Source organism: Haliotis cracherodii, unplaced genomic scaffold, assembly GCF_022045235.1.
Source record: "Haliotis cracherodii isolate W230 unplaced genomic scaffold, xgHalCrac1.p SCAF_13, whole genome shotgun sequence".
In the NCBI taxonomy this organism is placed as follows: domain Eukaryota; kingdom Metazoa; phylum Mollusca; class Gastropoda; order Lepetellida; family Haliotidae; genus Haliotis; species Haliotis cracherodii.
This window is the reverse complement of record NW_027266268.1, coordinates 35,167,611-35,179,031: the sequence shown is the minus strand read 5'-3', so window position 1 is coordinate 35,179,031 and position 11,421 is coordinate 35,167,611.

The following is an 11,421-nucleotide window of genomic DNA, read 5'->3' as shown; positions in this document are numbered from 1 at the left end:
ACGAGCACCGTTTGGTTCTGACAGACCAAGGGCACACGAGCACGGTATGGTTCTGACAAACCAAGGGCACACAAGCACGGTATGGTTCTGATAGACCAAGGGCACACAAGCACGGTATGGTTCTGACAGACCAAGGGCACACAAGCACGGTATGGTTCTGACAGACCAAGGGCACACAAGCACGGTATGGTTCTGACAAACCAAGGGCACACAAGCACAGTATGGTTCTGACAGACCAAGGGCACACGAGCACGGTATGGTTCTGACAAACCAAGGGCACACGAGCACGGTATGGTTCTGACAGACCAAGGGCACACCAGCACGGTTTGGTTCTGACAGACCAAGGGCACACGAGCACGGTATGGTTCTGACAAACCAAGGGCACACGAGCACGGTATGGTTCTGACAGACCAAGGGCACACAAGCACGGTATGGTTCTGACAGACCAAGGGCACACAAGCACGGTATGGTTCTGACAGACCAAGGGCACACAAGCACGGTATGGTTCTGACAGACCAAGGGCACACGATCACGGTATGGTTCTGACAAACCAAGGTCACACGAGCACGGTATGGTTCTGACAGACCAAGGGCACACGATCACGGTATGGTTCTGACAAACCAAGGGCACACGAGCACGGTATGGTTCTGACAAACCAAGGGCACACGAGCACGGTATGGTTCTGGTCTGCAGTGGAATTGAACTGTGTGTATCGGTCACAAAGGCGGCAAATGGTGCTGTGGTGGACGTTGAAGTCGTGCAACAGAAGACCGCGATGCCCCTCTTTGGATACGTCCTATGGCAATGTTCCGATCGGCAGAGCTGAGTCTCGGCATTTTCGAACTTGAAAAATGTTGACAATTGAATGACAAATTATTGGCTTATGCTTGCCTTTTTATAGCCACTACCACGAGTTACGAATGCCATAACTTGCACGTGCATTTTGCTTTACAGTTTTCCCACAAGTGTGAAAACAATGCCGTTTTAGACATTGCAAATCGACAATGGCTGCGTTTGGACACACCGTTTGTCGAATATCAGGCCACCAACATTTTCCAATAACATATATCCAATTTACATGCCGGACTTCTTGTTTGGCAGGTTCAATGAACTACATACAACCTGTGCGTTTCTTATTTTGAAGAGTGTAACTTCTATCTGCCAGTGGTGTACATTGTGGCCTAGTGGATAGAGCGTTTGCCCGGAGAGCAGTTCAGTGTTTCGATTCCTCGGCAATAATTGATGGTACTTGCTGCTACCCTGCCTGGCGCTAGGTATTCAGGGGATAAAACAAGGACTGATCGGCTCGGAGTCAGTACACTGTGTCTGAGGGGGGTGTCTGATGCTACACTGCGGCTGGCATATCAGTGGGCTAGCAATGTTATAGTCGTTGCCACTTGAAATAGAATTGCAAAATTATAATAATCGCGATTATTATTTAACGAAGATTGCTGCATGTTCTCTAATACTTATTGAGTAAAATCAAGTAATTTCGGCCACAACTAATAAAATTTACAATAATGATAAAAAAAATTGGCAAAGTTTCCATTTTCTTGGCGATAATCACCATCTTTAGTTTTCATCACGTGAGAATCGGCAGTCAGGTGACAACGAGAGGCTATATTTAGCAGTGGGTGCAACCTATTTTCACAACCAGCACGAGCGGAAAGAAAAATGCGTGCATATGCCATTGTTGAAGTCCTATTGACCTAGTTCGAGAGGTCTTCTTGATTTGGTGATTGGTGTCAGACTGATTTGCGTATTCGCATTGTGTTTACTGCTCGTACAAATGATACATGGATATGTTAATATGTGTTTGGATAGGTGATGTACACGTTACTCCACCCTGTATATTATTTTAGCACAGACAGAAGGTCATGGTAGAGCATGGCGCTAATTCCCGCCGTCTCCAGTTCTGGGTCAAGGCCGTATTTCGCGGATCCCGTCATGTGGAATCAGTAACAAGACACCGACCAGCTCTGTTGACATTTCAGCTTCCAATGAGAACTGGGTTACACAACATGCAAGATCTTTGTTGAAGTATGTTGACAAAGAAGTTCACATTTCGATATTCGTGAGAAGATAAATTACTACACAATCTCGGGAGAGACGTCAGGATAGGCGTTCTGGTTTCTTCCACCTTGATATTGCTGAACTATTGCTAAAAGCGGCGTCTCTCGGGTCAAAATATAGAACAGATTCCATTTATTTACGACGATAGACAATGATGTGGAAGAAGTCAGCAACGTCTGAGGGGGTTCATGATAACAACAATAAGAATACGAGTCAATAGCAAGTCTAGTCATAATATGCCAGGTTCTAATGTCATTTGTCTGTCAGTGACGTGTCGTGGCCAACAGTTGGCAACACCTCTGACATGCCGTATGACTCTGAGACGTAGGCGGTTTCCCACTGACTGTCTGGGCAGATATCCTTTGCAGACCTGGAATTCCAGCAGCGAGTATGGGGTAGATGTTGGTCGGGCACACACAACACAAAGGTACTTGTAGGTTCAGATGACAGCCATGTTTATTCAGAGTGCATTATCACAATCATAATAATAAGCCCTGAAAATATAATAAAAAACAAACATCCCCAAAACGTAATACAGCTTGCGTAGAGATCACTCACAATTACACGACTTCACATACTTCACATATTGTTGAGGGGGGATACGGACGGCGAAGGCTTAACGCCGCAAATAATGTCGCCATGAGAAGCTGTCCTGATTTGTCGTTGTGAGTCATGTGACGTACAGCTGATGGTACCGCTACCAAAGTTTGGAGATGGTGCTCTTTGACACACTGAATCGCTACAGCAACTTCTGTACTTTTTCTTCCATGCGTCCGACGACGTTGTTCGTTGTGCTTCTGTTCGTCGTGTTATGCAATTATACAGTTTAGAGATAGCGTTTCGGCAAAACTTAAGTTCGACATTTCCCCAGCAACCTATGCATATCTTTAGATCTAGACTCAAATGATCACGTTGTCAGGATTGGTAATTTGGTTGAATCCGCGTATTCGTCCCCTTACGACGTTGGACGTTGCTCATGATGTTAATCAGTGGTTGATACTCCATACTCGAACTCATTACCTTTGGGATTGTTTTCAGGACTATAAACGGGGCGGTCGGTAGCCTAGTGGTTAAAGCGTTTGCTCGTCACGCCGAAGACCCGGGTTCGAATCCCGACATGGGTACAATGTGTGAAGCCCATTTCTGGTGCTCCCCGCCGTGATATCGCTGGAATATTGCAAAAAGTGGCGTAAAACCATACTCACTCACTAACTCATGAGTATAAACACGTATCGCCTGATCTATGGCAAGAAACTTACACTGTGCTCTAGCTTGGAAAAAAATCAAATCGTTGGTTGTGGAAAAATGTGATGTAAATGTTGTATTCACAACTGAAGTAAACGTTATAATCCATACATCCATTATTTATACATGCTTAATATTTCATTGCTCCGTGCAAACAAGTTCGCATTTCAACAAGCAGGTTAATCCTTGAAGCCGACTCGACTTTGCCCAGCATTGTCAGTCTTCACTCAGCAATCCAGTTTCAATGTGGTAGCTTGTGTAAGCAGTATGCTGTTTTTAAAGGTCACAAACTGGTACTCGAGACGTACAAAGAGGACAAGAGTACCTGATCGGGGGAGAAAACCTACAGCTTCATTTCTCAAACCTTTTTCGGGGGGCTGAAGGAAAATTGGTCTTATGTATGGACGCATTTTAATTGTACGGAAGCGTATATACATAGTAGGGTAAAGGTGAATTTCTTTTGTCTAAGTATCTCCTACGTAGGAGATACTAAGTACTACGAAGGAGATACTAAGTCCTACGTAGGAGATATAAAGTCCTACGTAGGCGATAGTAAGTCCTACGTAGGAGATACTAAGTACTACATAGGAGATACTGAGTCCTACGTAGGAGATAGTAAGTCCTTCTGTACCCTGAACAGATTGACAGCCATCTCTTTAATGAATATGATGCATGTCCATTCACAATAAGTAACGACCCGTGAAGATCCGGGGTAGAAAAGGTCTTCAGCAACCAATGCTTGTCTAAAAGGCGACAATGCTTGTCGTAAGAGGCGATTAACTGGATCGGTTTTGCTGACTTAGTTGATGACAATCACTGGATTGTCTGGTCCAGACTTGATTATTTACAGACCGCCGTCATATAGCTGGAATGTTGCTGAGTACGGCGTCATGGTGAAGATAAAGCCATACCCGTTGGTTGTTAAAATGACGTGATGCCCTACAAGCATTTGTTTTAAATTGGGTCATGTCCACCCGGTTATGTGTTCTTTCCGAGATGTATAAACTGGGGCATCATGCTGAATCTGATGGCTACGCCATTATCCCTCCTCTTCCCTGACCATTCCAGCGATCCGCCTATTTAGTGTCTTTTCTTTTGTGTTCGATTTGCCGCACATTTCTGGTCCCTCTCCACGTCTGCCGATCGAGGCAACATGGCCGACCAAACCAATTCTGTTTTAGGCAGTTTAAGTCGGACATAAGTAATGTCCAAACGCGTAGTATTGAAAAGTTCCTTTGTCCCCTTCGTGCATAGATCATTCGATCATGCATCACCAGGAACTCGGCTCTGGATGGTGAGCAGTAAGTACATCCACTGCCTTCCGAAAGTCACCCTTCCACTCGTAGCATGCCATTGGGTACCAGAAAGTCGGGAGTCCGAGATCGTGTCCAGATGGTCTCAGAATCGGACCACATAACTCGAGACGATGCACATCGGAAACTTAAAACACACTTAGCAGCATCGTAGTTATAATAGCTCACTGATTCGAAAAAATCCAAAAAATTCAAGCAGGTATGCAGCTGTGAAAAGAGACGTTTCTTACGTTGAAACACAAATTGTCGGCAATAACAGACAACAAATCAATTGTAATTGGGAGCCGGGTGTCAGCCTTCTGTTTCTGTCGGACAAATCTGAACAAGGCTTTCTGAATTAAGAAAATGGGATGATAGCTCATGCATACCATGTAGCGTTTGCCATGTTGCTAAGGAGAGATGAGCGATAAAATTCTTACCCACTGCAAAATGTGCCATTTTTTTCAAATGTTGAACATGATATAGAATGGCAGATATTTGTCAAAGTAGAAATTATGTTTGAATTGTATGCCGAGAACTTCAAGATCATCTGCGAAATTCTGACTTTAAACCAAATTTACACCATGTATGCACCCTTGCCAATTTCTTGTATCTTGGTCAGCACCTGGGCAAAGCCAGTGTACTTGACTGTCGACACATCGTGTGATATGTTGTCGTTTACAGACTTTCCATCGGGGAACGACAGATGGTGAATGTGTCTGAACTTTTGATGAATTTGTTCATTGTTTGGATTTGTTAACTTTTTCGGAACGAGTCCGATTGGAGTAGCTGTCATATTATGAAATGGTGGTAATGCGAAAATGACCTACGATTCTACCAAGATCTGTTTCGTCTCGACCCGTGAAGATCGGGGGTAGCATAGGTCTTCAGCAACCCATGCTTGTCGTAAAAGGCGACTATGCTTGTCGTAAAAGGCGACTAACGGGATCGGGTGGTCAGGCTCGCTGCCTTGGTTGACTCATGTCATCGTATCCCATTTGTGTAGATCGATGCTCATGATGTCAATCAGTGGATTGTCTAGTCCAGACTCGATTATTTACAGAGCGCCGTCATATAGCTGGAATATTGCTGAGTGCGGCGTTAAACAACAAACAAACCAACCAACCAACCCTAATGTGTTCACTTGTTAAGTCGTTTGCTCGTCGTGTCGAAGCCCAATTCACACCTTGACATGCATGATATATTGCGAAATGCAGCGTAAAACCCAACTGACTGATTGACCCTCGTGTGCCCAACATGTGAATCGTTGCTGAAAGCTTATGTGACATACTCTGCGCTTTTATTGACAGCCTGGCGAGCCATCTGATACGTCCTCGATTCCCGATCACATCACGTCACTTTTAACAGGACTAGCATGCCGTGATGATGCATGCTCAAGGCCGACTGTGATCGGACATGGATACCAGTGCATAGAAGGTTAATCCTCAGTGCAATGACGACAGTTCACATATATTATATCAACAAAATACGGATGTATTCAAGTGTCTGGTTACGGTTACTATAAAGACAAACGTTTGTCCTATCGGTCAAGTTCAAAGTCGGAACTTTTAATTTAATCATTCTTGCACTGACAAGCTTATGAGTATTAAATACATTTCCGAAGACGCGTTGCTGTGTTTCTGCAGAAAAGCAACGTCATCGCCAGAGGATAATCAGTCTCGATTATCTGCTAAAATATTTTGTTGAATCCTTTGAGCGTAAAAGGCACTTTTGTGGTGAAAATTATATGAATAGATCACTGACAACCAGTGATGACACCAGGTGTTCGCGAAAAGGGAAAGTATGTGATAATAAACAAACCCGTGAAGATCCGGGGTAGAATAGGTCTTCAGCAACCCATACTTGCCGTAAAAGGTGACTATGCATGTCGTGAGAGGCGACTAATGGGATTAGGTGGTCGGGCTCGCTGGCTTGGTAGATCCCAATTGCGTGGATCGATGCTCATGATGTCATTCACTGGATTGTCTGATTGTTCGAGGACTTTTGTGTCCCAGGGGGCTAGCACTTTGAAACTGATATAAGTCCGGAATGGTACAAGCAGCGACCCACACGTGCAAGCTCTTCGCTAGATAAGTACAATGATCTTCAACAATGCTCTGAGCTCCGTTTACTTTAGCTCGGCTCGACGAACAATGTTGAACCACAGAAATCATTTGAGAACGAGTGATAGATAATGTAGTGTACCATATCGTGCTACATAAAAATAGATACATCGTCATGTTTGGTTCAGTACTGTTTCGTGTAGTTAAGCCTTTAAAATACCAGTTATTAAAGTATTGTCTTGTGAATTGCATGCGAAAGACAAACGGCATATACCCCCTTCTTTTACTAAACTGCAGGGATATAAGGTTCCTTAGAACTCAATGCACAAGACACACAACAACTGCTTGAAAGGCACCCTCCTTAAACAGCCTTTTTTCGTTCTATCCCATCTCAGACAGTTGACCGTCATTGCCCCAGTGTGTTTGTTTGTTTTGTGACAGAAACGTAGTTTCAGTAATGAAAAATTAACTACAGTTTTATGAAAAATAATACCGTAACATATGCAGTGTGCTCCCGGTGACTCGTCGTCAATTTACCACCTTTATATTCCTTTAAAACTTACCTTTTGGCCGTGGAATGGGGGAAATGTTTATTTCAAGCTGGGTTCCTATCGGATGGTCTGCACGTGGGTGCATTTTAGTTTCAAGTTCCGGTTAGAGCGTCTGATAGGAGCGTTCTGATTGGGTGACGGGCGGATTGTTGACCAATCGCGTCTAGGATAGGTGCAGGAAGAGGTCAAGGTCGGTTGGCGCGGTAAATATAAGGGGGCTTGACACCTGGGGTAGACTGTCATGCATTATCGGTTGATCGATACAGGTGAGGTAACCGCACCACTCTTAACTCGGTGACGGAGTTAGTTCCCCGTAGATCTGTGAGGGATCTATGTCCAAATCTTCTTTAATAAGATATGAGAGGAATTTGGTAGAGTTAAGACTCTTTGGGAAACCGGTAGGATAGTGGGCTGGGCGGGTGACATTTTAAGGAAGTGCAGTGCATAGCAGGGATGCAGGATTATCTTAAGAGTGATGTAGGGCAAACCGGCTAGGTAGAAAAGTAGTCAAAACGGCATGTTGGGTAATGTAAGGATTTTGAGGGTGTGGGTTAGGTTTATATTTTGAGTTTCCTTGATTTATTGAATAAACTATATATTTTGTTTATTGGTTCGTTGTTAAAGTCCAGCAATTGTCCAGCTATACGACGGCGGTCTGTAAATATCATGAGCGTCGATCCACGCACTTTGGATACAATGCCATGCATCAACCAAGTCAGCGAGCCTGAACACCCGATCCCGTTGATCGCCTCTGAACACAAGCTTAGTCGCCTTTTACGGCAAGCATGGTTTGCTGAAGACCTATTCTGACCCGAATTTTCACGGGTCCTTCGCCAGTGTGAGTTGAGTGTCACATCTTCCAGTGAGGGGAGATGCATGGGTGTGCGTGCGTGCGTGCGTGCATGCGTGTGTCTTGGTGTGCGTGCGTGCTGATACTCGTCCCGCCTATTGCCGAACTTATAGTGATAGCCCACGAAGAAACTTTGCTGCTGTTTAACAAGTACAAACCAACAAACAACCAACAAATGGTATACAATTAACAATTGTATTTCAAAATTAACTATGTTTACAAATCAATCCACATTACTGAAAACAATTACAATGGGAGTACACAATAGAGTGGCAGTACAATAGTCAATGATTAATGTGAGCGCCGTCAAAAAGACAATGACGAGAATAATAATCACCTCGCCGCAACAGTGGTCAAGCTTCCGAGATCATCTTCCCGAGGCAAGGGAGTTATCTGACTGTTAAAGTCCAGTTTCCACCCTTGACGAACGAGACAGGAATTTCTGGGCTCGATCGTAGCGCCACCAGTGTCTATTACGAGTTATATTCCTTCGATGCCTTTCCTATTCCCCAATCAAATTCCACCTCTAGGTGATCTAGGTGCTGGATCCAGGCCGATACTTTGCAGGTTAAGTGACAGGTGCAAATGGCAGGTTGGTCAGGATGCAACAGGAGATCAGCCTACGACCGATATTAATAATGGAAAGCTGTCATGTCACTGTAGAAAGCAAAGAAGGAATTTAAATAATTGTGGTCTGAGGCCTGATATCACTTGCATTTGCTTCACCTAAAATGGCGTCGCCCTGTGCAGACGATCTCATCAATAATCAAGATCTTTACTCAAAGTGAGATGGTTTCAGTTTAACATTATTCACTACATTCTTACAACTAAGAAATATTTATATAAAATTGGATATGTTCATTCTCCTATGTGTACTTTCTGTACAAATCAACCCGAAACTATAATCTATATGTTATATGATTGTGAACATGTTAGACAGATTATGGAGAGACTGTATATTTGGATAAAATCGTTTGTGGAAGGAACCATTGATTTATACAGAGAAAATGTTTTGTTTGGATTTCAAAGCAAACACAAAAACCCATTGAATATTGTACTTTTAATAACAAACAAGTAATAAACAGACAATGTAGGAAAGGATTACTGCCACATTTTGAACACATACAGCGTGAGATAAAAAGTTATTACAATGCTACAAAGGTTATGTCATTCACAAATTGTAACTATGAAAACCTTTTTAGTTTTTGGTCTTCCTTCCACACTTTGTTAAAAAGTGAAACAGTGATACACTGATACCGTACGTTTGACTTTACAGGCAAGAACCTACTGTATGGAAAGATGTACATTTTTTTAAAACCATGTACCACAATTGTATTGACATGCATATGACATGTATATATAAATGTTGTACCTGCTGAGATGAATAAAGAGGGAAAAGAAAAAAAGAAAAGAAAAGATCTTTACTGTAATAAAGGTCTTACTTTGCGAACTGCATCAAATCACCCGAACACCTTGATTAAAAACATGAAAAGATTTAGAATATATCTGTTGACGCTAAGTTGTCAGTACACATGCTTTACCTGCAGTCGACTGAAATTTGCAAGGCAGTTTACGAACCGGATGTCGATTTGGTTACGCGATTTGGATTGCGTTTAGCATAGACTTGTTAGTCCAGCCAAAATATAACTTTTATGATTCCAGGCTTGTTCGGCAAGTCTGGAATCTTGACGTTTATAGTCAGTTATATCCCTTGCCTCGGGAAGATGAACTTCCTGGACGTTCGTCCCAAGAGGCTTTGTGGGAGATATAAAAAGACCCTCGCCCTTACCTCAGATGGTTTCATATTTTAAGTCATCGCCAGCTTCAACATGGCGTCTATGTAAGTCTTCTTACAGGTTTCAACGAAACAGAAACAGCGATAGTTCAACAAAATAAACACAAATCTAGACTTACTTAATTCATTCGACCCGTACAGATCGGGGGTAGAATAGGTCTTCAGCAACCCATGCTTGCCGTAAAAAGCGACAATGCTTGATGTTAGAGGGCGACTAACGGGATCGGGTGGTCAGGCTCGCTGACTTGGTTGGTGCTTGTCATCGATCCCAATTGCGTGGATCGATGCTCATGATGTCAATCACTGGATTGTCTGATCCAGACTCGATTATTTACAGATCGCCGTCATATAGGTGGACTATTTCTGAGTGCGGCGTAAAACAACAAACAGACAAACATGTTACACATTGATTGTATCATAAACATCAGTCTTCAACATGTACTGCAAGCTGAGTCTTCCTGTGGACTGTGGATTTCAGAATCGCGACAGATGAATATTGTATTATCACACCAAATGGCTCCCACTGGAGATATCGCTTGGATGAGGTATAGAGAATACAACACTCATTCTGGTTAGATACCATTTTTACGAAACGAGCGGACCTTCTGTGATATCCGACATAGCGAAAGCGAGGTCAGATAACAGTAAGTTCATGAGTTTCGTAAAAATGGTAGCTAACAAAGAATGAGTGTGGTAGTTTATTTATTACCCACGTTAAATATGTATGTAAGTGTAAATACATAACAACTTTTGTTCGTTGACAGACCAAACTGAAACCGGTTGCAAAATCTGGTTGCGCATGAATATCGATATATGCCCAAATATGGGCATTGTTGACATTTCTATGTATACGCATTAACAACATGCGCCAGCGCCTGCTGATCTGTTTGCAAACATTACAGCACCGACGCTCAAGATCTTTTTGGAAGCTTTTCTTCAACTTATGAGAATTCAAGCGCCATGTTGTTACTACGCAGGACACCTGTAAGAAAATTTGAAAAGTCACATTAGCGCCGCACTTTGAATATCGGACCAACAATCGGTCACTCCCACTGCCGGGGTCCCGTCTGTGCAATCAAAATGGTTCGGTTTCCTTGATCTATAGGCTGATATCTCATCACCCTACACTGAAGACGTGAAAATCAACACGATCAAGTCTGCTTGCATGTCAATGACAGCTTCGAACCACGGGCAAGGTCACCACCGGAATAAGAAAAGACAACCGTGATCTACTCAAAGCGTTTACGCTAGAGATAGGGAATGTTATTATTCACCTTTGGGATATTTTGGGCCACATAATCAGAAATCAGGCACACTTCTTCGGAGTTTTCGAATGATTTGTATCGGAAATGTTCACTTTTGAGTGATCTGGTCGTGCAGTCGTGAACAAACAACTCCCGAAACAGTGCCACAAAATACGCTTCGAAGAGGACACTGATGGCACACCCGGATCATCCCAAGTAAATCTAGATATCTGTCCAGATAGTTTAAAATGACTTCATTTCACCATGCTTATCCTTTTTACGTTAAATCAAATTCGAAATTGCGAAAG